The following is a 24,061-nucleotide window of genomic DNA, read 5'->3' as shown; positions in this document are numbered from 1 at the left end:
TAATACTATAGTGATATTATATTGTAATATATTATAATATATAATATAGTAATATAGTATTAGTATAACTATTAATACAATAGACTATAGTGATATAAGATTTTAGAATTTAATATTATATTAATTAGTAATTTATCATATAATACAAAACTATTTTATATATAATTATATATTATATATAAAAATTATATACAATATAAAAAATCATAATATATATATATATATATAAATTATATACAATATAAAAAATCATAATATATATATAAATTATATACAATATAAAAAATCATAATATATATGAATCAACTGGCCTGATTTTGACTGATTTTAAGAAAAATAAAATCGGTACCGAATCAAACCAAACTCGATACTAGACTAAATCCACCGGTTCAATCAGGTTCACCTATTCACGTTTATTTTTACACCCCTACTGATGCTGCACGAAAGGCTGCGTTCTCTGTTTTCATAAAACTTGTATAGCAGCGACATTGAGTTCTATAACGGCGACGCTGAATAACTTTGATCGTCTTAACTATTTTAGCAACTTCCACCGTAGAGGCGTAACATTCATCCCTCTCAAGTTGACCGCAATTTGTTTGCTAGGACATTCACATTGGTGTATCCAAAATTTTAGTCCAATTTTAGATAAAGTGAAACTTTTTATTTTATTTTCCTACCCATTCAAAATTATAAGCCCACATTAAATTAGGTATTTCACTTTCTATATTAATAAAATATTATTATTTTTTAATTTCTCTAATTTTTATCTGCTATTTAATGTAATATTTTTATATCTATTTCAAAATAGTTTTTTATTTTAACTTTCATAATTTCCAATAATATATATATCAAATTACATAAGACCTATCCAACAACCAAAAATTAACTTCATTCTCAAATACAATTTCATAAAAATATGTATAGAATCAAATGTACAATTGCATAAAGGTGACTGCAACTTTTCCCCACCTCCATACCTCATAAATGAAATTCATTCATCTTAAGGCTTATGTATTTTTATTTTTGTATATGTGTGTATATATTTATATGTATGCCCGTGTGTATAAAAATATAGATGAACCAAAATATATTCATCCACAAAATGACAATACCTTAATTTCTCAAACCAATCATCGAAACGCCCTCCCATGTTAAGAGAGAGAGAGAGAGAGAGAGAGAGAGAGAGCCCATCAACACTAAAGTTATTACATCCTCAAAATCATTATGTCTTGGAAGTCATGCAAGGTCTAACATTTCCATCGATCAATGCCAATCAAATCCTCAAGGTTGAGGCATAGGACAAATGTCAAGCTGAGATATCATTCAACAGCCGTATTCATACCAAAATGGCAAAACCATATCACAGAGCTACCATGATTGTAAACTTGAATAAAAATAATCAGCTGCCATATAGGAGCATATCGCCAGTGATAAAACAACATGCTACAGCATCACTATTGCCCTAACACATGCATGAAATCTAGAAAATATATATATATATATATTACCTAGAGAAATACTAATTGTTCAATTGTTCAACTGCAAACCAAAATTGGTTGCATTAAAACTTAAAAAAAAAAAAAAAAATACTCATGCTGACAATAGAGAAGTGATATAGTCACAAGTACCTTAGAGATGAAACTCAAAAAACCAAATTCAAATATTAATCAACATAACCTGCATCTCTCTTTACATGACAGAAAAAAGCAACAAAATAATGAAATTTATCAAAATCCATTACAAAATCACTAGAGCAACCAACAAGTCCATTACAAAATCTCAATAAACCCCCAACAAGTCCATTACAAGATCACTAGAGCAACTAGCAAGTCCATTACAAAATCTCAATAAGCCACTAGCAAGTCCACCATTAAGTGCATGTTTGGAATTGCAGTTGGAAATTTAACTTATCGCTTTAGGGCTTATAGCTTATAACTTAAGTAATAACTTCTACTATATGGCACCATAATATTATTTGTTATAAGTTTCCCAAGAATAAAAGCACTTGCTTAAGTGTGAGACATGTAGTTAGCCTTTTGATAAGGTGTTTGGTGAATTCCTCTCTAAGTTTTCTTGAGTAGAGGTGCTACTCCTATCTCGGTACAAGTTTTCCTCTTTTCTTTTTTCTTTTCCATCGTGACGAGATTGTGTGATCATGTATGGATGACGATATGCAAACACCATACGAGAAGTTGTCTCTTACAGAACATGAACAAGAGGAACTGCATGTGGAGTCAAGGTTGATAGAAGATGTTATTTCGAAAGGCAACAAATGTCTGATAATGAAATTGCTCATGGGTAAATACTACAATAAGGAAGCTTTCAAGCTAACTATGAGAAAGATCTGGAGGCCTGTGAAGACTATTAAGTTTCGTGACCTGGATCCTGTCCTAATATTGGTGGAGTTTGAAGGTGTACATGAAAAAGACAAAGTGTTGCGTGAAAGAATATGGCCTTTTGATAAACAGCTTGTGCTATTGAAGGAGTTCAATGGTTGATAGTAGGCTCATTAGATTAGCTTAACAGAATCTCCATTTAGGTTAGGATCTATGATCTTCCATTAATGGTGAGAAATGGATATGTGGGCACTCTGATTGGGAGTGTGCTGGGCAAAATGGAGGAAGTAGATTTGGAGGTGAACTGGAATGGGGGGAGTTCATGCAGGTTCATGTACGTATGGATGTATCTAAACCTCTACTGAGGAAGAAGAAGATTAATGGGGGGATTTGATTATCCATGCTAGGTTCGATTTACGTGCGAGCGACTTCCAGATTTTTGTTACTAATGTGGATGCTTGGGCCATGGACATTGGGAGTGTGTGAAATGGTAGAGTTCCTAATCTGTGTATGAATTAGAAGGCTTCCCTTATGGTCCTTGACTTCGTGGAGGAGTTTCTGAAAGTCGTGGGTTGGACAAACGACCGACGAAGAAGGCTAAGCAAGAAATTTTGGCAACAAACACTACGTTGGCATCCCATGAAAGGAAAGATTTATTTGAGGCGGGAAATTAGGAAGTAATGAAAAATATGACAGCTACGAACGTGAATCACAGAGCAACTCAACAAACATATATGGCTCAAATGAAGGGTGATAAAGATTGAATGGAAATGGAGAACATGAATCACGGATCGAATATTTGTGATTTAGAATTTCAAAATTAGCAGATAACAGTCGAGAATTGTGTTGTAACGGAGACAATGATGAAGGAAAAGAACGGGGAAAGTAGTTTGGGTTTGGGTCATGATGAGTTGGGCCTAAGGAAAGCTTTTCCTATTATAGAAGATAGCCCACCTGCTAATTTGAGCCCAATAGACAATTCAGTTGAAAACCAAAAATGGAAGAGAACAACTCGTAGAGTTGATACCACAAGTCTAGAGAAGAAGCTTGTTGTGAAAAATAGTGGAAGGAAGAGAAGAGAAGTCCCAGAGGTTGAAGTTGACAAAAAGGTGCATATTTCAGATGAGACCTGTGTCGTGGCAACGCAAAATGAGTCATCGGTGGTGGCTATTTCACAGTCCCGCCAACAGAAATGAAAACACTAAGTTGGAATTTGCGTGGGCTTGGGAATCAACATGGAATTTTTGCCCTATTCATTCAGGAAACCAGATTGAAAACTTCAGTGATGGCCAACTATAAGTATCGGTTAGGATTTTCGAACTGTTTATATGTTGATTATGATGGTCGTAGTGGAGGGTTAGCTCTGTTTTGGAAAGAGGAGATAATTTTTTCTATGTTGAGCTATTCTAATTACCATGTTGATTCTCTAATTATAAGTAATGAATCCAATAGAATTAAGTGGTATCTTACAGGTGTCTAGACATCCTGAAACTGCCTATAGAATGTAGGCTTGGAATTTAATTTGTTCTTTGAGTCATTCTGATGGCAAAGCTTGGTTGTTGTTGGGTGATTTTAATGAAATTTTGGACCAATCTAAGAAATGGGTTGGTCGAGACAGACCTGAAAAACAAATGGCAGAATTTAGAGTTGTGTTAAGTGAGTGTGAGTTAAGAGACCTGAGGTATGTTGGTATACCATATACTTGGAGTAATAGAAGAGAGGGATCCCTTTCCATTAGTGAAAGGTTAGACATATTTTTGGCCAACTCTCAGCGGTGTAATTAGTTTCCTTTGGCTACTGTCACCCATGGTAGTGTGGCATATTCTGATCATATCCCTTTGTGGGTAGATACTGCTAGAGCTTGTGAAAGGTGGAAGGGAAGTAAACCTTTTAGGTTTGAAGCTATGCGGGTGGGGGAGGAAAGGTGAAAACATATTATTGAAGAAACTTTGAGGGGGGGTCTAGTGGGAGTAACATGCAGGATGTTATGAGAATGATTTTGGGCTGTGGAATGAAACTGGCTAGTTGGAACAAGCAGACTTTTGGAAATGTCAAAACCAACCTCAATGCAGCAAGGAGGAGACTTTCATTGCTATAAGAAAAAGATCCTACTTTTTTTGATATGAGTGCTAATATACATGCAAGGGAAGAGGTTCAAAAATGGCTAGAACGTGAAGAACTCATGTGGCACCAAATATCAAAGGCTTTGTGGATGCAGGCAGGGGATCAGAATTCGAAATATTTTCATACAAAGGCATCACATAAAAGGAAAAAGAATCATGTAAAAGAGCTACAAGATGATTATGAAAATTGGAAAGAATGGGGCCAACTTGATAATTTGATTGTAGGGTATTTCCAGCAGTTGTTTTTAGCTTCAAATCAAAGAGGTTGCTTGGATTCAGTTATAAATATTGGCAAATGGGTTACTAAGCAAATGAATAAAGAGCTTTCTAGAAGATACACAGAAGAGGAGGTGGCTCAAGCTTTGAAGCAGATGCATCCAATAAAAGCAACAGGGCCTGATTGTATGTCTCCTATTTTCTTTCAAAAGTACTGGCATATCATTGGTAAATCTATCACTGCTGCTGTCTTACATGCCCTTAATTTTGGAGATTTGCCAAATGATCTCAATCACACATTCATCACTTTGATTCCTAAGAAAAACTCACCCTTGAAAGTGCCATATTTTCAATGCATAAATTTGTGTAATGTCACTTGCAAGCTTATTTCAAAAGTATTGGCTAACAGACTCAAATAAGTGCTGCCTAGTATCATTTCTGCATCACAAACTGCTTTTGTGCTGGGTAGACTTATCATAGATAATGTCCTTGTGGCTTATGAGCTTATACATTTTTTAAGACAGAAAAGGAAAGGGAAAAAAAGGTTATATGTCCCTTAAACTAGACATGAGTAAAGCATATGACACGATAGAATGGGACTTCTTGGAGCAAATCATGACCAAGTTAGGTTTTGAGACCAAATAGATTCATATGATTATGAAATCTGTGTCCTCAGTTTCCTTTTCTGTTATGATCGATGGAGTTCCAAAAGGACCAATTATGCCAAGTAGGGGGGACTGAGACAAGGGGATCCACTATCCGCTTATCTTTTTCTACTTTGCACTGAGGGTTTAATCCATCTACTTAGAGAACATGTTGATAAGCTTTTGTATCTAGTATTCAGATTTACAGAGGTGCTCCTAGATTAAATCATTTGTTGTTTGCTAATGACAGTGTCATTTTCTATAGAGCAAATATCAATACTATTAAGTCTATTCAAGATTTTTTGAAGAAGTATGAGTTGACATCTGGACAAAAGATTAATATGGATAACACTTCTATGGTGTTTAGTAGGAATGTGAGCGATACTATCAAAGAGGATATAAGGATGTTGGGGGGGGGTAGTGATGTTCAACAGTATGAAAAGTATTTGGGATTGTCACCTATGGTGGGAAGAAGAAAAGCAAATGCATTTTCTGGGATCAAACATAGAGTATGGCAAAAATTACAATCTTGGAAAGAAAATCAACTATCTCAAGAAGGAAAAGAAGTCTTGCTTAAAGCAGTAGCATTATCCATTTCAATGTATGCCACGAGCTGTTTTAAGCTACCTGATTGTTTGTGTAAGGAGTTGGAGAGTATGATGGCTCAATTTTGGTGGGGGAGAAAAGAAAATGATAAAAAAAAAAAAAAAACCACTGGGTGAGTTGGAAGAAAATATGTAATTCAAATTTTAGAGGAAGGTTAGGCTTTAAAGACTTGAAGCTGTTCAATTTGGCTCTTTTAGCAAAACAAGAGTGGAGGATCTTACAAGAGAAAGATACACTACTTCACAAAGTTTTTAAAGCTAAATATTTCCCAAAAATAGATTCTTTTTAGTCAAAGTTGGGCTATGACCTTTCTTGTGCTTAGAGAGGAATATGGGAAGCCAAGTCTTTTCTTTTTAAGGGTTACTAGTGGCGTGTGGGTGATGGAAAATTGATAAAAGTGTGGATAGATCCCTGGGTCCCTAGTCACAAAATCTTGCAAGTTGAACTGAATGTAGTGGAGGAAGGGGAGAGGAATAATACAGTTGACTCACTTATTGATATTGATACTCGATGGTGGAATGTTAAAAAAATTAGGGCTCTCTTCAATCCAATTGTAGCTGCTAACATCCTTAAGATTATTATCTGTCCACAAGGCAATGAGGATAAATGGATTTGGAGTCATGAGAGAAATGAGTGTTTCAGTGTTAACAGTGCGTACAAATTCTTTAAAAGTATCAGTGAGGAGTCTGTTGGTGAAAGCTCTACAAGTAATCAACAAAACTCTTTGTGGAGAGTATTGTGGAAGTTGAAGATCCCTCAGAAGACAAAGATTTTTGCTTGGAGGGCGTGTAAAAACTATTTACCAACCTACTTTAACCTAAGACAAAAACACGTTGAGATTGACACAATGTGTTGCTTCTACAAAAGTGAAGAGACCTATCACATGCTCTTGTCTACTGTCCTGAATTAACAGAGGTTTGTAAACTTTATTTGCCTTTGCTATTTGAGAGTACAGAACCTCAGAGTTTTTTGGATCTAATGTTGTTGCTGAAAGAGAAGTGGATTATGGATTATTTTCAAACTTTTTCTTAATTGCATGGGGATTATGGTTTAGGATAAATAAGAGGATTCATGAGAATATTTCTTTTGCACCTAAACAAGTGATTGCTTTTGCATTGTCCTTTCAGAAATTCCACAACGAATTGTGCAGTCTTCAAGTTCAAATCAAAAGACAGTGTGCAGCTGGAACCCTCCTACTGGTTTTCTCAAGCTTAATGTTGATGGAGCTATGATCTTTAGCCAACATAAAGTTGGAGTGGGGGTTATACTTAGGGATGAAAGGGGCAGTGTTATAATGGTAGCAAATAAAATTGAGAACGAGGTTGATGATCTAGAAACAGTGGAACTGGTTGCTATGTTTGGAGGTCTTCAATTTTATCTTCAGCCAAGTATCTCTAGACTAATTCTAGAATCTAATTGTTTGGTATTGATTAACGAGCTACAAAGCTGCAACTTCTCTTTCAAAGGTGGGGAATCTGCTGAAAGAAGCCCAAACTTTGATGACACGTTTTAGTGTGTAATTGTCAACATGTAAATAGGTTGGGTAATGAGGCAACACATAAGTTGGATTGCTTAGCATGGAATATTGATGATATTGTTATGTGGCGGAACCATGTGCCACAGTCTGTTTCCCAAGTTGTTTGGGTTGATAAGAATTCCTTGTAATTCTGTTATTTGATTAAATGTATGATGTTTTGAGATAAAAAAAAGTAATAAGTTCTACTATTAAAAACTTATTTACTGTTTGATAATCATATGTTTAAAGCACTTTCAAACACAATACGTTTGTTTGGAAACAAATTTAAAAAGTGTTTTATAAGGTAGAAATGACGATTATTTAAATTTTTAAAAATTATGACCATATCCTTGAAAGTTTGAAAGTTGTAATCATCTTAAAGCTGTATGGATATTTTCGTCCATTAACAGTCTTTTTAAAACTCGAATTACGTTCTGAATTATCCATAAAATCACGTTTGAGGAAAAACATAAAAATGTTGTTTTTCCTCAAACGTACTTTTTAGCTTATTTGAGATTAAAAGTATTTTAATATGTAACACCAAAACAACTTAATTTTTATATTAAAGAGCTTTTAAGGATATTTAAGCACTTTTTAAGACTTTTACTACAACCCCAATCATGCCCTTAGTCAAACATTATTACAAAATAAGCCACCAACAAGTCCACCACCATTACAATTGGATTACAATCAGAGGCCATACAAGTCCAAACAAAATAAACCACTAGCAAGCAAATAACTATGTATAAGATAGAGACTTGTTCCTTTGCCTTCAATGATTTCCATTTGAAAATTATGGAAATACTCTTGCTGCATTCATGGAATCAATATCCATTTTCATAATTTTCATATCAATTTTTCTCTTCTTAAGATGTATTAACTCATATCTATCGTTGTCAACCTTGATTATCGCTTCTCTTTTCTCCATCATCATTTCCTTCCTATCATATCTCATGTGGCTTAAGACATAATTAAACTCACTACATTGTAATTCCTTGCCTCTCTCTCTCTCTCTCTCTCTCTCTCTCATCCTTCTTGTCTAGAGGTCTCTCAGCATCGAAGGAAACGTTTTCCTCAATAATGTCTTCTCCTAATCGTATTGAATTTAGAATAATACTTGAACATGAACATTTTCTTTTTATTGCCCAAATGACTAGCCTAAGAGGGGGTGAATTGGGTTGGTTTAAAAAACTAACAATTATAAATTAAATACACAATATAAAATGTAAATAAAATACGAAACAACAAGAAATATTAAGAGTAAGTGTAAGAGAGATGCAAACTCAGTATTTTAACGAGTTTCAGCCCCACCACCTATGTCCTCGCCTCAAGCTACCTCTTGAGGACTCCAAAATTTACTATTTCACTTCCTTTAGGTGGAGATAGAAATATATTACACCTTTGAGCAATACTGCTTCAAAGATTTCGTGAAGAACACATTCTACACTTACAATCACATTTCGAGTGGTGGTTCAATTATTTCCTGTGTAGAACTCCTACTACACTCACAAGAGTTACACGCACCCTTTTTCTGTTTATACAATAGCTGACAGTGGGTATTATTAGAGTACACTCTTCAATGAGTGAAATAAAAACAGTGCAATGCAAATTAGATCTTCTCAAAATGAACAAGTGTTAAGGCTCAAAGTTTAGAAAATGGAGATTGAAAGTTTTTTATGAATGAATGTTGTAAAACTTGTAGTTAATGGTTGTTTTAAAGATCTCAAATGAGCTATTTATAGACATATGAGACTTCCTTCTCAGATTTAAAACACTCAAACATATCATGCATATTTGAAAAATAACAATCAATCATCTTTTAAATTTTTAAATTTTTAAATTTTAAACATATCATGCATATGTGAAAAATGATAATCAATCATCTTTCAAGTTTCAAATTCCAAACTTCCAATCATATCATGTACATGTTGAAAATGGACAATCAATCATATTTTCAAATTCTAAATTTCAAACTTTTAATCATACTATGCACATGTTGAAAGATGACAATCAATCATATTTCAAATTTCAAACTTTTATTCATGTCATGCACATTTGAAAAATGCAAAATGATTTTTAATGAGTATATTAAGAATAATTTTTAGCCTTAACCCTTTTCTGAATTTTGAAAGAGATGTACAAAAATACTCTTAGGGCTTCATTTGCAGGCTTGTTCCCCTTTCTTGCTCATGCTTGATTTGTTGATATCCTTGATTTTCAAGACTTCATTATGTGGACAATTTGAGACTCCTTTACACTTGAACTTGATTGTTATCATCAAAATCCATAGGTAGAGATAGAGTTATATGATGCTTGAAATTTTGAGTTCAACAATCTCCCCATTTTTTATGATGGCAAACATTTAGTAAAATTCTTATATCTGTATTAATGCTTAAGCTCTCCCTGGGAATGTGCATTAGTTTTTCAAGCAATAGGTATAGATATACTTAACTCCAAGCATATATATATATATATATAATGCTAATGTTCAAGGAAAATTCAACAAATCAAGTATTATAAAAAACATAAATAATGCTAGTGTGCTATTTTAAAGTTCTCACCCTTTAGGCATCATTAAAAATATAGTTGTAAGAGGACTAGACCAATAGTCTTATTGGTCGATCTTGGAGTGTGGTATTTTAGACTGGACATGACCGGACCGAGACTGACCGAATGTATATATAATTTTTTAAAAATATTTTATATACATATATATAATAGTATTTTATGTAGTAGTTGTAGAAGTTAATTATTTAATTTTCATCAAAGGGATCACCATTGACCATATACAATGAATTTATTTAATATTCATTAAGCATATATAAAAGTTAAAGAAATGACTTAATTTCATTAACTATATATATATACAATGAAAAAAAATTCATGGACCGATAGCTAACGGTTTGGACCGATTACACCCCTAATTAAAAAGGATCGCAGTAACCAGTGCACCGAGAAAAGGGTCCTTAGTAAACTGTAGAGGGCTGGATAATTGAAACTACTTAAATCCAGACAAGTGCTGTAGAGCTATGAGGCTAGCTCTGACACGACTGCTTGATATTTTTGACAGGAGATTTTGTAAAGATTTGAAAACTCTTGGATTTCTTGTTTAACCTAGTTTTGAAAAAATAAATTTCTCACATAGTTCTTTGACCTAGTTTTTGTTTATCCAAATCAATTTTTATGCTGAGCAGTTTTCTTCTAATAATGTTCTAGACTTAAATCAAGAACTCTTCACGCCTCAACCACCTGTTTTCTCCATTGAGGCTATTAATGCCATGATAGGAGCATAAAGACGATTGACCTCTAGGATTGATTCTGAGATCATTGCAGAATTAAAGATTCTTAGTGCTCAATATGCTACCTCTATTATAACAATGTCTTAGAAATTACGAGTGAGAGTGAGTGATCAGCTTAACAATCAAATTTCTTAATTGCGTTGAATGCTTGCTGATAAAGACAGAAAGAATAAAATGTTAAAACTGGAAAACAAGGAGTTGAAAAAATTGATGAACTAGTATGGTTGTGACCTTCAACCACGAGTAGAGGTTCAACGTTCTAGAGAAAAATAATTTAGTTTTAAGAAGATCCAAAAAAATTTGGGGACAAGCTGTATTTAATACCACTAGCCTAGTAAGACAACTTTTGGCGAAATGAGTCTAGCATATCTTGTAATGTAGACCCAGAACGATATAAAGAGATATGATGTTTTGTCTTGAGTTCATGTTTATCTTTAATAGCAGTTTTCATCTTATCCAATTTGTATTCAATCTTCTTCACATATGTAATCAATCTACATTCTTTTTCTGCACATTTTCTCTTTTAGCAATGGTTCAACAATCTTCTTCCAACAATCATTTTGATTAATATATGAGGTATTCTACACTTTAGTCACCAACTTTCTCAGCATCTACCATAGGTGTCATGGTGCAGCAGGAAAGAGCTTAGGCTAATAAGTCTGATGATGATACCATTATGAACTTGTCTCTCTTGGTACTTGGTATTCATCATCCATTGTCGCATTTTCTCAACAATTGCAATCTAGAACAAGTGAGGTCGAAAAGCTTAATGAGAATATTTTTGTTCTCCAACGACTTATTTAGCAGTTTAACATAAACATAGGAACCTCAAAACGAAAAAATAAGGAGTTGAAGTCCTTGTTGGACCCTTCATTTCGATTGCCTAATCCTTTAGATAAGGATAGTATGCAGATATATGAAGATCAAGAGCTCTTAAAAACTGAGGCTAAGAACCTCAAGTTTTTGTCAGTGATTTTGAGATAATAAATAAAGTATTTAACAAATATCCATAACATGCATCATTCCTAATTCTCTTCTAATCATGAATAATCTATCTTCTAGTAGAGGTTTTGTGAAAATATCCTCCAACTGGTTGTGTGTGCTTGTGGAATCTAGTATAATATTACCCTTTTGCACATGATCTCGTAGAAAATGATATCTAATCTCAGTATGCTTAGTTTTCGAATGTTTATTGGGTTCTTTGTTAGATTTATAGCCCTGATATTATCACATTTGATTGGTATGTGATTACACATGAGCTTAAAATCCTCAAGTTGTTGCTTCATGTATAGAACTTGAGCATAACAAGTACACGCAGTAACATATTCTAAATCAGCTGTAGATCATGTAACAAAATTTTATTTTTTACTAAACCATGAAACAAGTGCATGACCTAAAAAATGACATGTTTCACTAATACTTTTTCGATCAACTTTGCAACCAACATAATTTGAACCTGAGCAGCTGATTAGATCGAAAGAAGTGTGCTTATGATACCATAACCCTAAATCAATTATACCAACAAGATATCTAAGAATACGTTTAACAACAGTCAAATGAGATTCTTCTGGAAACGATTGAAAATGTGCACATAAGCATACACTGTACATTATATTCGGTCTATTTTCTATCAAATATAATAGACTACCAATAATACCTCAATATACCTTTGAGTCGATTGAGTTACCTCTTTCATCTTTATCTAATTTGGTGGATGGGCTCATTGGTGTTTCAATTTCCTTTGCACCTTCCATTCCAAACTTTTTAAGTAATTCTTTGATATATTCTGATTGATTAATAAATGTTTTACTTTTTGCTTAATTGATTTGCAATCCGAGAAAGAAATTAAGTTCTCCCTTCATGCTTATCTCAAATTCTTTATGCATATTCTTAGCAAAAACTTAGCACATCTTTTCATTAGTAGCACTAAATATTATATCATCTACATAAATTTATTTCCTCTTGAAAAGCTTTTTTCAATCAAGAAACCAATGAGTCTCCCATACAAAGCTTTAGGGGCTTGTTTGAGTCTATATAGTGCCTTTGTGAGCTTAAAAACATGATTTGGGGAAATATGATTATCAAAACCTAGAGGTTGCTCAAGATATACCATCTCATTTATAAAACCATATAAGAAGTACTTTTAACATCCATTTGAATTAAGATCTTTCTAACAAGCATGCGGAAATAACATTTGAATAGCTTCTAATCTTGTGACCGGTACATATGTCTCATCATAATTGATTCGTTCTTCCTGATTGAAACATTGGGCTACAAGTCGAGCCTTGATTCTAGTGATGACTCTATTCTCATCTTTCTTGTTTCTAAAAACTCATTTTCTTCTAAGAATTGTATGATGTTTTGGTCTAGGAAAAAATGTCCAAACATCATTTCTTTCAAATTGATTTAGTTCAACTTGCATAGCTAGAATCCAAGATTCATCAAGAAGTTCTTCATCAATATTTTTTAGTTCAATTTCAGATAAAAAAGCAGTATGATTCCAAGTATCTCTAAGAGACGATCAAGTACTTACACCTCATGATGGTTCTCCTAGAATTTGTTCGACTGGATGATCTTTCATAAGTTTTCACCATTTGGTTGCATCTTGCATTAAGTTTTGATGATCTTTCCTGATGTCTTCATGTTGAACTCCCTCTGTTGTGTTCTCTTTATTGAGTCTGAGGCTCTCCATGTTATTTATAAGTTATGTTTCTTCATCAATAGATTTCTTGAAAAGTAGGGGGTTAGATTCATCAAATACTACATGCATAAATTCTTGTACAGACAATATTTTATTGAAAACTCTATAGGCTTTACTCTTGCATCAAGCTTGCCTAAATTATCCACGCTACTCAAAATTAAACATTTGCATTCAAGTACATAAAACTAACCAATATTGGACTTTTGTCTCATTCCAAAGCTCATAGCGGGTTTGATCTAACTTAGATATTAACATAACTCTATATATAACATAACATGCAGAACTTACTGCTTCGACCCCAAAATAATTATGCAAGTTGTTCTCGTTGAGCAATGTTCTTGTCATCTCTTAAAGGGATCTGTCATTCCTCTCTACTATCCCATTTTGTTAAGGAGTTCAAGGAGCAAATACATTATGCACAAAACCATTTTCATCATAAAAAGTTTCAATATTTTTACTTGCAAATACATTATGCACAAAACCATTTTCATCATAAAAAGTTTCAATATTTTTACTTGCAAACTCTTTCCCTCTATCACTTTAGATACTTGAAATAGTATAGCCATTTTCATTTTGAATTCTCTTGCATAGCTTGGTAAAAGTATTATGTGCCTCATCTTTATGATCAAGAAAGATGACCCAAGTATATCTAGAGAAATCATCAACAATAACAAATGCATAATAGTTTATGTGACACCACCAACCTCCACTTGTGATGGAACGTAGACTTGGAGTGTCGAGATATGTAACACATGATTATATACCCCGTTTATGACAATTAATATGCAATGCATCATATTATACAACTAGTAGTATGCAATAATCGAAGCTAAAAAAGGGTGACTTCTAAAAAATTTTGCACTAGAACGAACTAAACATCCCAACATCCAAATTAAACATAAGTAGTGCCTTACTTAAAGAGGTCCAATCTGTAAAGCATAAGTTCAAATATAACTAGGAGATAGAATCTTCTTATTACAAATAACATCAAAACATCTTAAATCATTTCTCTAAGGAGGTGCATGGTAATTAGGATCATCTCTAAAAGCATCATAAGCAATTCTAACTTGCGGTTAGTGTTTGGCTCATCCTCAATCATCCGTATCCAAGGGTTGGAGTTGATCACCATCTTGATCGTCAAAGTTCGATCCTGCTAGAACTTCTAAATTCTGGGAGGAGTGACAGTTATGACTATCACACTGAGATTTTTTGAAATTTTAGTAAGTTAGACGACCAACTTGCACAAAGATAAGATATGCATGATAGATGATAAACATGAAATGTATGCATGATATGCAGAAAACTGTATTTGCCTTTCATCCAGATTCCTCAACATCTTTCCAAAAAGAAATTTGATGCACATTTTCTTACCAAGAACATCTTTTCTAATTCTTGTTATTAGAGTCATTATCACATAACATAAGGTATCATCACAATTCTCAATTAGCACAACTCATGTTGATACTATGTTATCTGCAGATATATATTTTTTAATGCATTGACATTAAACATTCATCATTAGAATATATCATCATGATCATAACAAATGCACCTAACAGTATTACGTGCCATATACGACTTCACTTTGGTGCTTTATAAAGAATCTGCCGAAGCCCGTTGAGAGCTCGTTGTTAACCTAGGGGTTACCACTATATTTTTATTCACTCCAGAGTGGATAAAGGAGTTCCACTTCTCCTAGCATTGGGTCGTAATAAAATATTTTCATAGTATGCTTTATGACAAAATATTTCATAATAGGTGTTAATTTTGTAACATGTAGTATGCCTCGAGCAAAAATGACATTTTCATGCTATGCTTTATGACAAAATATTTCATAACACGTGTTAATTTGGTAACATGTAGTATGCTTCAAGCAAAAATTTTATACAAGAATCATAGATCAAATATCCAATAGCAGGTTAGAAACTAACTTACAAACTTCCTGAGTTCTAAGAATCATCGTGGTTGAAATAAAATACGTGCCAGGGTTACCCGAAATTGCTATTTGGGCCCTAGACTTTCACTATTTGTATTATGGCCCCAAATTCCACCAAATTGCACAAAACTCATATAATCCATATTCTAATTCCATATATGACCTTAAGTTTTCATGAATCAAACATCCACAATGTAAAAATCATCCAACTTGTGGCATGCATATGGCTTGATTTACACTATATGTGATTTTAAGCATATAATCTCTATCAACTCTTTATAAAGAAATATTGGATCTAAACTCATTAACATGCTAATAACTTAGATTTAATTCATATGGAATCATATAAATATCCATGTGATGAACAAAATCAAACCATCATGAATTCACCAAAACCGAGTACTTAGCATGACGTATCTAGCTTCTCTTTAGCATATGAACTCTTATAGCTCTAACGAATTATGCATTCTAACTCTTGACATGGTGATAATAGGTTTCTAGATGCTTATAACACGTGTTTGGAAACTTAATCATGATATCACAATATAACCTCCAAACAAGTTAAAATCGAAACATGCTAGATGACCCAAGATATAGATTTATAAACCTATCATGACATGCTATTTTCCTCAAATACAAACCTTTAATCAATCAAACAAGACATAAATAAGCTTACAATACATATCAAAACATGTCATGGCTAAAGTTTCACACAAAAACAATTTATACATGAAGAACACCAAATTTGAGCCGAAACATGCTTACCAAAGATTAACTACATAACTCAACCCAAATCTCATTCTCATACCATAAATCAAAGCCTAAAATGTGATTCTAACCTCCAATAAAATGATGTGGTAGAGGTACTCACCAATTCGTGGCTTATGGAGCTCTTTAATCAAACTTACTCCAAGGACTTGACCCACACCACTCGGATCCGCTCTTCTCACCACTATGGATATTTTGCTCTCAAGGAAGCTAAGGAAAACTTGAGGTTGGAATGGGATGAAGTGAGGGAAGGGGAGTGCTATTTATAGTTTTCAAGTGACGAAGCAAGAGGTGAAGAGGTACACAGTCTGGCTGAAGTGTAGTGAAGGTGATTGGTGTGAGTTTTGCTTGAGTGTTTGCTTGGGTTTTTCATATCAGTATAGTTGAATAAATCAAATGATAGGTGCATGGGTTGAGTTGTTTCATAAACTAGGACAAAATCAAATGATTTCCCAAAGGAAACCATGTTCCAGAGGTGAAATGAGGCATGAATGTTGGACACATGGAGTCTGATGTGTTGCAAAAATGAAGTGAGTTGAAGGGGGAAGGTTTCAGCCGTGAGTTTGCACATGGTTTCCCACCATTGTGCCAACGGTTTTGATCATTGTTGGGTTGGGTTCTTAGGGTGATTTGATGACACATTTCTATACCTAGGTGTGACACTATAGGTGTGTGAAGATGGTTGGACTTGTTGTAGAAAAAAATTTTGGAAACCATGGAGTAGTTCTGCTGAAAACAAGTTTCATTTCCAAGGTAAATTATTTGGTTTTTGGAGTGATCATGGGAGCAGCTTTTGGCTTCATCTTAGGACTAAATTTTCTAGAACTAGGTATCATGAGGATGGGTTAATCAAGTGCAGAAAATCAGTTGGTGAAGTGGTTGAAAGAACAAGGTTTTGTTGGCTTGTGCTTGGAGTGCATTGGTTTGCACCTAGTGCATCTGATTGGTTGGTTTCTTGGCATTGACATGCCTTCTCACTTCATGACATGTGTTGCAATCTAACTACTATTTTAGAGATGTGGGAGATTGATCCAATGCAAGGGAGGAATGTGAAATTTTCAAAAAAAAAAAAAAATGATGGGGAGAAAAGCTTGAAGGAATCGACACGCATGGTGTCAAGATTACTATTCTTTGGCATGAGGAAGGGCTTCAGGAATGAAAGCTTGAGGTCATGATGGAAGGCTGACCATGGTTAGAAAAAATAACCCTAAGGGCGTGTGGGAGGTTTGTGTATGAGAGAAAAATCCATTTGCTAGATAGTGGTATGTCCTATTTGCATATTCTATTTGCATAGTGATGGCAATTATATGTTTAATCTCCATGTGGTGCACTCTTATTGGGCATAAAATCTCTCTTGAGCTAGACCTTAAAGTGAGCCTTGAAATGGGCCTTATGTTCAGATTTTATTTGGCCTTTCCTTGGGCCTCATTATCTTACTAAGTTAGGCCTTAGTCTTGGGCCTCAATGGCTTACTAAGTTAGGCATGTAGTCTTGGGTCTTAATAACTTACTAACTTGAGCCTTTAGTCTTGGGTCTTTCTCTATCTTATCAAGCTTGGACCCTTTATTTTAACCAACTCTTGGGCCTTCTTCAAATCCATCTAACTCCCATGGCTTGCTATGGACCAAATACCAAGCCCATTAAGGTGGCAAGCTTTTTTCATGCCACTTGTCATCCCAATATTGGCCTCTTGGCACCTATTTTAAAAAACTTTTCATTACTTTAGAAATCTCTAAAAATCCTAACTAAAACAATGGTGGAAGTCATTTTCTCAAATCATGATCCAAAAGTTCTTTTTTGTTAAGGATCATAACTTCCACTTAACCATGGTCATAGGTTACTATTATCAAATTCTCAATATTTGGCAAATGTTACTATGTAGTCTTGAGCGTGATGTTACATTTTCCTCCTAGACTTGCAATTTTGTTTGGTCCAAAAAGATCCATGTGTATCAGTTGTAGTTGTCTAGTAGTGGAAATATGTTTCATGGTTTTAAAAGAAGTTTTTGTTTGTTTACCAAACTGGCATACATCACATAATTTGTCTTCAAGAAAATTTGCCTTGGAAAATCTCTCACAAGATCATTTTTTGAAAGTTTGGAAATAAGTTTCATATTGGCATGACCTAGTCTTCTATGACATAGCCAACTAGTTTCATTTTGAGTTAAAAAATAAATAACATCTTGTGAGGCAATTTCTTCAAATTCAATTGTATAAACATTGTTACTTCTAAAAGCAACAAAACAAACATTGCAATCATTATCATTCAAAATAAGCACTTATCCCTTTTGAAAGTAACTATAAAATCTTTATCACATATTTGACTTATGCTAAAAAGATTCTACTTTATACCTTCAACAAATAGTACATCTTCAATTATGAGAGAAGATTCATTACCAATTTTACTTATTCCCACGATCTTTTCTTTTGTGTTGTCTCAAAATGTCACGTTTCCTCCATCTTTGAATATAAGAGCAATGAATTTAATTTTATCTCCAATCATGTGTCTTGAGCATCCACTATCTAGAAACCATTTATTTTTGCTTATATAGGATTTCATGCATACCTCAAGGTCTTCTATAGCCCTAAGACATAGATTTGTTGTTTCTTCATTACTCGTTTCGCTGTCTAAGCTACTTAAATCATCATCCCATGTAGCTTTCATTATTTTCTTGTCCTTGTTTCGATCTTTCTTTAGAAGAGGGCATTCTGCCTTGATATGTCTGGGCTTATTGCATTTGTAATAGGTTAGAGATCCATTTTTACTTGTATCTTTCTTGGAAAACCTTTTGAGGGGTTTCCTTAAAATAGTTTTATATTTCTTTAAGAATCTCTGAAACCTCCTTGTTAACATTGCAACTTATTTGTCTTTGTTGTCATTTTTATCATCTTCTTCACTTTTGCTTTTATGAGAAACAACTTTAAGTGTCAAGCTCTTCTTTAACTTTCCTTCTTCTTAACATCTTTTCCTATGTATACTCGTGGGTGATAAGTGACCCAATGAGCTCATTTATCTCGAATTTCTTTTGGTCCTTGGCTTCAAGAATCGTCGTTACTTTTGGTTCCCAGCATTTTGACAAAGAGTTGAGAGTTTTGCTTGCCATCTCCAAACTAGAATAAACCTTGTCAAGAATTGCTAAGCTGCTTATAATGTTAGTAAAATGAGTATACATAGTGTTAATAGATTCAGCATCAGTCATTTTAAACATTTTATATTCATGAACAAGAATGTAAATTTTTTATTCCTTGACTTGCAAAGTTCCTTCATAAGTTACTTCTAATTTATCCTAAATTTATTTTGCCGACTTGCAAGTCATTATTTTGTTAAACTCATTCCAATCGAAAGCACAATATAACAAATTTGTAGTCATTTCATTCAATTGAAAATACTTCTTGTCTTCATTATCCAAATCTTCTTCTTTTATGACCTTTACTCCATCAATAAATTTTTTTGGAATATAAGGTCCTTTTACAACACTTCTTCAAATTTCTAGATCTTGAGCCTGAATGAATATTCTCAATCTAACTTCTAGAATATGTAATTGTTTCCACAAATTAGTGGAGGCCGAGCACAATGATATTTCCGAAAATCGTACATGTTTCTAACTTACTCTTAGGTGGGCGGTGGAGGTGTTGAGTAAATTTCCAGATTTTGTCATGCTATGGTTGAGATGAATAGTGCCCATATTTCATGATTAACCCATGGAAGACAGTTAGAAGAAGACCATAGGTGCAGTGGGCTGGCTTGCTTCAAAAAAAAAAAAAAAAAAAAACTCAAATGAAAACACAGAATGGAAGTCGATGGTTTTGCATAAAAAATGTCCATATTTTTCATCCTTTCTTGTCCCTTTTCTATTGGTCTGATTTGAGGTACTAGTACCATCATTTGCAAGCTTTTTCAGGTGAGGAAGAGAGGAGGTATTGGCTGCCAAGTGATCATGCTTGAATAAAAAAAGAAAGGGATGAAATGGGTGGTGGTTTAGCCGAGTGGTTCAAGTGATCATGCTTGATTAAGTTTTTAAATATGAAGAAAAAGGTTTAAAAAAAACTATTCAAATTCATGATGCTTGAGTTACTATTCATGAGTGAAATGAATAAGGATCTTAACTCAAGTTAAGAACTTAATCAAGGTTGAATTGGGAACCCTAGGGGCGTGTGGTTGGGGTTTGAATAAGTTGGAAACTAATGGTGTGGTGTAAGTGGGTCCCACTTGGAAGAATGAAATGAAATATAAGGCTTGGGCTTCATGGGTTGGGCTTAGGAGTGGGCTGATCCATGGATCTTATGTCTAGATTTATTGGTCTATCCTTGGCCTCAATAGACCACTAAGTTGGGTCTCAATCTTTGAGTCTTTCCTCAATTGGGCCAAAGTCTTGAATCTCACTAAGTTGAGTCCAATAGTCTAATATCCAATAAATAGGGCCTAAGATCTTGGATCCTATATGTTGGGCCTAAGGTCTTATATCTCCCAACTTGGACCTAAGGCTTTTAAAAGCCTTTCCTTAGCCTATCTCATCTTAGTAAACTAGGGCCCTTAATAAACCACTCTTAGGCTCTTCTAAATCCATCCAAATTGAACTCAATTGCCTAGCCTATCAATATGCCATGTATCATTCTTCCATTGGCTTCTTGGCCTTAATCCTCAAATTTTATAAAGCTTTAATAATTCTAACTAATCCAAAGGAGCGAGCTTTTATTCCAATTCAAGTTCTATAATTTTCCTTAAAAAAAGAAATCACAACTTACACTAGCTATGATTATGGGTGCTAAGGCCAAGTTCTAAGGTATTTTTAAGCGGGGTGTTACACACACCCTTTTTCTGTTTATACAAGAGCTGATAGTAGGTAGGTTATCGGAGTATACTCATAAATGAGTGAAATGAAAACAGTACAATGCAAACTATATATCTCTCAAAACGAACAAGTGTTAAGACTCAAAGTTTAGAAAATAGTGATTGAAAGCTTTTGATGAATGAATGTTGTAAAACTTGTAGTTGATGTATTATTTTAAAGATCTCAAATGAGCTATTTAGAGACATGAACTTCCTTTTCAAATTTCAAACTCTCAAACATATCATGCACATGTGAAAAATGACAATCAATCATATTTCAAATTTTAAATTTTAAACTTTCAATCATATCATGCACAGGTTGAAAAATGATAATCAATTATCTTTTCAAAATTCAAAATTTTAATCATATCATGCACACATGAAAAATGGAAAATATTTTTTTCATGAGTATATTAAGAATATTTTTGAACCTTAACTCTTTTTCGAATTTTGAAAGAGATGTACAAAAATACTCTTAGAGCTTCATTTGTAGGCGTGTCCCCTTTCCTGCTCATGCTTGATTTGCTGATGTCCTTTATCTTCAAGATTTCATTATATGGACAACTTAAAACTCCTTTATGCTTGAACTTATTTGTTATCATCAAAATCTATAAGTAGAGTTAGAGTTATATGATGCTTGAGACCTTCGGTTCAACACTTTTCTTCTTAATACTTCCATTTGAAGTTGGTTTTTTGCACTTCTCGATACAAAGTTCTTGCCTTTTCAATCTAAGAAATAGTTGAAGAATAAGTACATAGTTCATTGAAAGGATTTTATAATTAGATCAATAAAAATTAATATTAAAATTAAATTATACATTGTCTTGCGCGGTGGTAGTATTTAGAAGCATCGCTTCAACCTGGGCTAAAGAACCACAAAAGTTATTTGTATATTTTTGGATGCTTGACCATCAATTGATAAAAGAGAGTATAAACTGTTCTGAACTGTTAGGTTTTTATAGGTATTGCAGTAATCATAAATTCTACTCCACAATTATATGGACGTTTGGTTAGTCCCCCGTATAGAGTCTATGCTAATATTGATCCAAACTTATACGAGGAGAGTATCTTCCTCTACAATGAATAACACAACCCATTGGAATTTTTAATAGGTGCCCTTGTTTCCCGTTAGGGTTGTGTCGCTTGGATCTCAACATTATCATTTTTTTTTTAGGAAAAATCCACTATAATATGTTTATTTACAATCTCTCATAGCTTCTCATTTCTCACTGTACAATGGGAGTCGAAGATCTACTTGTTAGAGAATATGTTTTCTCTAGAGCTCTCCCTCCAGAGGTTGAAGAAGAAGTCGAAGAAGAAGCCCCCTTTGAAGTCGTCTGGATATCCCATTTTATCTGAGCATCTTCCCGCGTGCACCTCGGTAGTGGTGAGGGATGTCTGCTTTGTGTGTCTAACCCCCTCTCCCTTTCTCACTTTCTCCTGACATCCCCTGCCACCTTACATCCTCACCCCCTTCGTCCTAACAACCTCACCCCTAGGATCTCAACATTATCATGTGCACTATCCATAGAGGGGCTGTTACTACCTTATTCACCACTATGTAAAAGAGTGGTGAAGAATGGATCTTCATAAATTAGTGTGTTCATCCATCAACAAAATATTGAAGGATAAAATGTTACTAAACAACAGAAATAGGCAACAACATGTACAATAGAAATAATATTCAACTCTAAAGTTTAGAACTTCAATAAAATAAATAAATAAATAAAAAATAGAGGGCATCATTGTTTAGATACCCACCAGTTATTCACTAAAGCAACAACATTGTTTAGGACAAGAGAAACATGTATACAACAAGAGTAAACCTATAACGTTCCAATGGAAAGCCCAAACCACATGGCCTACACTCCAAAAGGACTAGTCAATGATACAATTGGAGCCACATTGGAACATTATAAAGAGCAAGAACTTCTCCTTCCCAAGCAATATGGGATCCCATACACCACTTATCCTTACTCATATCATATGGGGTATCACAATCTACCCCCCTTAAATTCCCGACGTCCTCGTCGGGCCTGTCCATTATAGGTGGCACGGCTCAAGTCCCACATTTCTGGTTGGCATAGGCTCTTATACCATTTGTAACGCCCCAATGGAAAGCTCAAACCACATGGCCTACACTCTAAAAGGACTAGTCAATGATACAATTGGAGCCACATTGGAACATTATAAAGAGCAAGAACTTCTCATTCCCAAGCAATGTGGGATCCCATACACCACCTATCCTTACTCATATCATATGGGGTATCACAAAACCTCGTTTGTTTTCAGGAAACTTCTCAACTCATCTTATCTAATAATTACAACTTTCTCAAATTCTCATACAAAATAAAATAAACAATTCAAATTTTTTAAATCCCAAAATAAAAATAATATTAAAAAAATATATTCTAACAATATTTTATTCAACTTTTAATTTTTATCTCAACTCATCTAATCTGATCTGTGAAAACAAACGAGTTATATTGGACATGTGCATACACAGTTTATTGAGGACATGCATACAACAAGAGAAACATATATTTTCATGATCATGAATTCGTATGACAATTCAATTTTCTAGAGAGAGAGAGGATAAGATTTCTTACTAAATCATAAAAAGTAAAAAGTAAAGAGTAAAGAGAGGATAAGTGCAGAATTGATTTGAAATTCCCTTAATGTTTTCTTTCAATTAGCAAGTGTTGATAGACAATAACCTGGTAACCCCACTTCCCTGTCAACTTTTCTCTCCCCTTCTATTTCTTAATATTTCTAAAGGAGAATCAGAATCACTTTGGAAAGCAAGAAGCACGATTGAATTCTTTTTGGTTTTTCTTCTTTCTGTAAAAGTGATCCTCTGCTCCTTTTTCTCTCTTTCTGGAGTCAACTTTTACCCCTCTTTTTATTGTTCTCTCTATCTCCCTGTCTCTCTGCTAAGCACATTCACTTTCTCTTAATTTAGCCAAAAACGATAAGCCAACTCCTTTGACTTGTCAACACTAAGACCAGTTCTGGGATTTCATTTCCCCATATAATAAACGTAAGAGTGTCCCTTAATTTGATGGAGACATGTTGATGTTGTATCA

At 34.0% G+C, this 24,061-nt stretch overlaps 1 protein-coding gene across 2 annotated transcripts in view; it reads right to left on the bottom strand.

Moving 5' to 3' along the window:
* Positions 1-24,061, bottom strand: part of LOC108999672 — a 50,256-nt gene that overhangs the window by 12,740 nt on the left and 13,455 nt on the right. The window lies entirely within an intron of this gene.

The sequence above is a fragment of the Juglans regia genome, chromosome 1, assembly GCF_001411555.2.
Source record: "Juglans regia cultivar Chandler chromosome 1, Walnut 2.0, whole genome shotgun sequence".
Taxonomy (NCBI): Eukaryota; Viridiplantae; Streptophyta; class Magnoliopsida; order Fagales; family Juglandaceae; genus Juglans; species Juglans regia.
The sequence above is the reverse complement of the archived record's forward strand: the minus strand, read 5'-3'. Positions and strand labels throughout refer to the sequence as shown.